The 6,409-nt window shown below is 43.8% G+C and overlaps 1 protein-coding gene across 1 annotated transcript in view; it reads left to right on the forward strand.

The window, feature by feature from the left end:
• The first annotated feature begins 2,979 nt into the window (after positions 1-2,979).
• The window catches only part of Paqr8 (progestin and adipoQ receptor family member 8), a 30,610-nt gene continuing 27,180 nt past the window's right edge, over positions 2,980-6,409 (forward strand). The window contains exon 1 of the mRNA XM_005369568.3: positions 2,980-3,052. The gene's annotated coding sequence lies outside the window, so the exon portion shown is untranslated. The remainder of the gene's footprint in view (positions 3,053-6,409) is intronic.

Genomic DNA, 6,409 nt, shown 5'->3' on the forward strand with positions numbered 1-6,409 from the left:
ATGTTCGTTAGTATTTCTTTCTCCTCTATGTGTGTGGTGTGCGTATGAACGTGAGGGTGAGTGCGCCCTATATGTGTGTTGTATGTGGGTGTGCACATGTGTGTGAGGGTAAGTGTGTCCTATATTTGTGTTGTATGTGGTTGTGCACGTGTGTGGGTGGGTGGGTGTGACCTGTACGTGTGCTGTATGTGGGTGTGCACATGTATGTGAGGGTGAGTGTGCTCTGTATGTGTGTTGTATGAGTGTGCCTTGGCTGCATGTGTAAAGTTCAGAGGTTGGAATCGTGTGTCTTCCTCTATCATTTACCACTTTAGATTTTGAGGCAGGGTCTCTTGCTCAGCCCAGAACCTCACTGATTGGCTAGGCTGGATGGTCAGTCACCGACGCCACACCCTCCTCTTCACAGGATCCTCTTGTTTCTGCCTCTCAGCACATTCCACTAGGCCCACCCAGCTTTTTACATGAATCTGGGATCCAAACTCAAGTCCTCATGCTTGATTGGCAAGAACTGTACCCACTCTGATGTATCCCCTGCTCCGGAATCTATTTCCTTTACACATTTGTTGTGGAAGTACTTTCTTAAGTAGCGTTTCATGACTGATGTGATTTCTACATTTTAAGAAAGTTTCACGGGCGAAACAGTGGAGAACAAGTCTGATGTGGGATGCCCTTCTGCATGCTGTGAATATGTTTTATTACATATTGGTTGGTTAATAAAGTAGCTGATTTGGCCAATAGCCAGGCAGAATAGAGCTACATGGGAAATCCAAGCAAAGGTAAAAGGAAAAAGAAGGCAGAGTCTAGGAGATGCCAGAGTCCGGAGAAGCAAGATGTGAGGTAACAAGCCATGAGTCTCATAGTAAAATATAGAATAATAGAAATTGGTTGATTTAAGTTGTAAGAGCTAGTTAATAAAAAGCCTGAGCTAATAAGCCAGTTTTTAATTAATATGAAGCTTCAGTGTGGTTATTTAGGAACTGGCAGGTGGGAGAGAAACCTCCAGTTACACGAGTCACTTAGCCCTGGCCAGCAGAGTAGGCTCAGGCAGGACACCACGGCTCTGCATGGGCTCAGAGATGACATCCTTGCTCCAGGTGATGGCTCCCCTGAGGTTGGCCTCCCGGAAGAGACTGTGGAAGACCTTTCAGCCACAATATTTTTCCTTCCTAGGTCCAGTTCAGGCATAGGACATACCTCAATATGTGACTCCAGGAAGCCCTTACAAGGCAACAGCAGATGACAAGAGCCAAGAAGCCCATGTGCCATTGCTAACCCAGACTTTGGCCTGAGGTTTTGTTGGTTCCTTCCCCAACACATAAGAAGAGGTTCTGAGAGTGAGAGCCAAGAATGGAAGAGATTAAGCTACTCGATGATGCCAAAACCCTTTTGGAAGACAGATGACAAGAGAGATTTCTATCTCTTTGTTGAGACAGGCTTTCTCTATGTAATCCTGGCTGTCCTGGAATTCACTATGTAGACCAGACTGGACTCGAAATCACAGGGATTAAAGGCATGTGCCATCAGATCCAGTTAAGAGAGGGTTTTTGCCCTACTTAGCTATTCAAGACAGTGTTTATCTGTGTAGCCCTGGCTGTCCTGAGACTTGCTCTTGTAGACCAGACTTGTAGGTTCGAGAACTGCCTCTGCCTCCCAAGTGCTGGGATCAAAGATGTGCACCAACTCTTCTGGCTCAGGAGAATATTTTAAATGCTAACCTTTCCTGGAGGCTTTGGGGGTTGAATTCTCCCTTTCTGCACACAGTAGGTCTTTCAGGGAAGTTGTAGATTGGTTGAATAATCAGTAAGACTAAGTATAGTCACTCTTCTTGTATTTTGATGTTTGGTTTGTTTGTTTGTTTGTTTGTTTGTTTGTTTGTTTTTGACAGAGATTCTCATTACCCAGACTGACCTTTAACCTGTGGTCTTCCTGCTTTAGCCTCCTGGGGGCTGTAATTCCAGTCATGTGTCCCTTTACCCACCTTAATAAAGCCCCTCTTTTAGGAGGAGAACGGGGATACTTACTGCAGTGCTCACGCGAGGTAACAGGAACCCAAACCCATAGCGTGTCCTAACAGAGCCCTTAATCTATTGGAGCCGTTATACATGACCGGGTTTAGATTCACTGGGGTCTCACGAGACAAGAAAACAAGAAATCTTCTATCTAGTTATGGCTAACTCCTCCATAGCTGGCACAATTCTCTTTGCTGTTGACGAAACTGCAAAGTGTTAAGAAAATGGGACTTAGCTTGGCTGTGGTGGTGCACACCTTTAATCCCGGCACTCGGGAGGAGGCAGAGTCAGAAGGACCTCTGAGTTCAAGGATAGCCAAAGCTTACACACAGAAACCCTGTCTCAAAAAATTAAGGAGTGGGGCAGGGGGAAAGAAAAGAAAGAATCCAAGACTTCTTGGATAGAAACTGTTTGCTGTGCGCCTGGCAATGGTTCATGTCACCTGTTGGGCAATAGGAACGGCGGCGTAGGTGAGTCTGTGTTCCCTGGAAAGCATTTCCCTGATAAGCTATATAGGCAGGAACTTGCAGGCCTTGCCTTGCAAGGCCTGGCTGTCCCTAGGGAGACTGACAGAGGTGCCAGGTTGTTTTCTGAATGCTGGAGATTTGCTTTTGTTGTTTTAATCAATAGCACTTTTTTTTTTTCAAGACAAAGTCAAACCCAGCCACTTTGAGGGTGCTCTGATTTGGCTGCAAGGATGGACAGAGGTCCTTTGTCATTTGAAAGGTCTCAAATGTGTATTGAGGGATGGAGAAGGGAAGAGATAAAAGCCCATATAGGTCAGACAGCACTCCTTTGACCAAGTACTTTAAGGGTATTTAAAAAAAAAAAAAAACAAGTAGAATTTAGAGAACACTCCCTGCTCCAAATAAGGATAATTTCTGGTAGCCATGCTTAGCCAAAAGTCTTTAGTTGACATCATTTCAAGTTTGCTGTTTTTCTTTATTTTCTGTGTCTTTGTGGATGTTATCTAAAGGAAGAAAGAAAAAGGCCAAACACCATTTGGGAGCACTGAAGTAACTGAACTCCGCTGTACTGAACCGGTGAGCCGGGGGGAATGAATACAACGTTTCAGAATATAGGACAATCCTTTGTCAAAGGCAGCGCTGGGCTATGGAAATGAAGCTGCAAATGCTGACCTTGAATTTCCTGGTAACATTGAGTACTTGTCTGTTCCTAGCCCGAGTTTGCACTTGCCAAACAGCTTGAGTTGGTGCTGTTTCCTTTGTTTGCTGAAGGGAACTTGGGCCCTTTATCTTGTGCCCTTCTGGGTTTAAACTGAATCTTTGTTTGGTTTTGTTTTGCTTTACTTTGCTCCAGAAACTTTGCTTTGATGGAGATATGATCACACTCTGGACCTCAGGCTGGCCTCAACCTTGCCATCCCCCTGCCTCAGTCTGTTGGGGGCTAGGAAGACAGTCACAAGCCAAGGCTTAAAGGTATCTTGTTGGAATGTTCATCTGATGGCAAACCAATGTAATATGGGTGAATATATACAGAATGAGTTTGAAACTGAGAAGTGCTACTTGCTAACACTGCAGTGATCTTAATATCTGCAGATATCAGAATCCCGCAATTTGCGAGTCTTTATTATCCTCGGTTTAGAGAGGCACTGCTGGGGACAGCAGGATGGTGGTGTATTTTTAAGTATATGCTTCATTTAGTGTGACAGGGGCAGGGGGCTTGGGCTGTCTGCCTCCCAGCCTACTTTGCTTCCAAGAGCAATACATCCTCCAAAGAAGAAAACTTGGTGTTTGTAACAGATGTGCCTTGATATTAATGAATGTAGCTACAAAATATATTTGGTTTAGTGTAGTCTTTAATTCAGTTTTTACTGATATATTCTACTTGAAGAAAAAAAATCAAAATGCAGGAAAATCGAGTGCTAATGGATTTTTGTCTAAGCCCAACATTCCAGCAAAGTCTTAGAGACAAGAGACACTGTAGGTTCAATCTGCCCCTGACTATGGTTACCTGCATTAGCCAAAGTTTGTATAGAGATGGAGGATATGGACAGGTCCGAATTGTTAGGATCATGTTCTCACATCAATTGAAGGAAGTAGACTTAGACATTTTGCACTGATTTCCAGTAAATAAGGTTGAAACAGAAAGCATGTCCAAAATAGCACGGGCACTTAGGCTAAGGGCAAACTCAGAGGCCAGATGATTCTTGGCTCTGCTGCCTCCTCTCTGAGGAACTTTGGACAAAGGACTTAGCGTGTTTCCTTCTCTGGATCATATCTAGAAATCGGTAGAGTGTAGTTCATCTAGTAAAGAAGAATAAAGAGTTAATGCATGCAGTGGACCAAAAACCGTGCCTAGCACAGACTGGGTATTTAATGTATGTGAGTCATAATAATTTGTTTGCAGGTGGATAGATAAGGGTGCTGAGTCAGAAAGAGGGGGAAGGCCATTTCCTCTTTCTGCACAGGACGATAGCAAATGCGTGTGGAGGTGGAGGCAGGAGGATCAGGAGTTCAAGACCTTCACAGCTGCATGGGGATTTTGAGGCACCCTGTAACTTGAGACTCTGTCTCTAAATAAATAAGTAAATCAATTAGTAAGGGACATGGGACGCTTAGGTTGGGGACACTTGACTGTCTTTGGGGAATGTTCAGTTTGAACTCTCTCTGTTTATCATCAGAGCTATCAAGTGGGCAGCAGACATGGCCTTTTCTGGATGATAGCTAAGTTTTCCAGCTATCACAGACTCTCTTTGGTTTTCCTGCAAACTTCTTGTAAGCTCCCCACAACCCTAAGTTCCACAAGCTTCAGATTCATGAATAATAACAAGCATAATAATGGAATATATTAAAAATTCATCAAGTATGTTTTAAAGAGAGGATTTCTTTCCGAAGTCCTAAATGTCATATATAAAGGTGATATGTAAACAGAAACAGAAACATGTCATGAGCAAAGCAGCGCTGAGACTGGACATAAAGGCCAGAAAAAGAGTCCACTTTCCTGTGTGTTTCTCCTACCCATTCAGTTCATTCTTGGTTGGGTTTGGTTTTGTTCTGGGAACGGAATGAAGGCCTTGCGTATGCCTGTCTTGGGCAGTATACTCCCAGCCAGTTTCTTACTTTTTATTTTGAGGCACAGTTTGCTAAGTTGTCCAGCTAGATTTGAGCTCACAATGGAGCTTGCAATCCTCCAGCCTCAGCCTCCTGAACAAGCTGGGCCACAGGCTTGCTCTACCAGGCTCAGCTTCCGTGTATTCATGTGGACAGAGACTAGTCACCAGGCACTCACTGTGAACTCAGACTATCCTAGGCAAGAATGTGACAGCAAACACAACAGACAAGGATCTCTTTGTTGGTGGAACTTGTAGTCTGAGTCAGCATAGAAGTTAGGAGGAAGAGACAGTCAACATAATACACAAATACAGAATACACCTCATATCCATTCAGATGGCTGCCCATCTGAATTTTTTTTTTAAGAAAAAAAAAACAGAAAATAGAGAGGGCTGGAGAGAGGGCTCAGTGGTCAAGAGCACTGGCTGCTCGTCCAGAGGACCCAGGTTCAGTCCTAGAACCCACATGGCCACTCACTATCATTTGTAACTCCAATATTCAGGAATCTCATGCTCTATTCTGGCGTCCACAGGCATTGCATGCATGTACTACACAGACATACATGTGTGGGGATGAGGAGGTACACTGATAAACATAAAATATTTTTTTATGAAAGAAAAAGAGAAATGCAGCTGCTGTTGAGGATGGTATTGGTGGCTTCTCAAAATATTAAAAATAAAATTGCTGTGATCCATCAATCCCACCTCAGGCTGTGTATGTTTTCAAAGATTGAACGAGACGTACTAAGAGGATATGTGCACCTCACACCCATAGCAAGCATCAGTCATAATAACCAATAAGTGGAACTATTACTGACAGACGAGCAGACAGACAAGAGTGTGCCACAGGCGCACTTGAGACGCTGACCTGGGAAGAAGAAGAAAAATATTGACACATACTACAAACATGGGCAAAACTAGGGAGCACTGTGCCAAGTGAAATGCCAGTTACAAAAAGATTATGATTCCATGAATATGAAATTCCAGAAATAAACCAAAAAGTAAAAAAATAATAATAATAAATTGTTGGGGGCCAGAGAGAGGGAGACCAGAGAATTGGTCAGTAGACATTGGGTTTTGTTTTGAAGGGTGGGGATAGTTGTGCATATATTTTCTGTAAAGCATATGTGCTCAACTGTACCCTGAGAAGGCTTAAGATGGGATGCTGACGGGAGGTGGTGGCGCACGCCTTTAATCCCAGCACTCGGGAGGCAGAGGCAGGCGGATCTCTGTTGTGAGTTCGAGACCAGCCTGGTATACAAGAGCTAGTCCCAGGACAGGCTCCAAAGCCACAGAGAAACCCTGTCTTGAAAAACAAAAACAAAAA

This window comes from Microtus ochrogaster, unplaced genomic scaffold, assembly GCF_000317375.1.
Source record: "Microtus ochrogaster isolate Prairie Vole_2 unplaced genomic scaffold, MicOch1.0 UNK52, whole genome shotgun sequence".
NCBI classification, from domain to species: Eukaryota; Metazoa; Chordata; class Mammalia; order Rodentia; family Cricetidae; genus Microtus; species Microtus ochrogaster.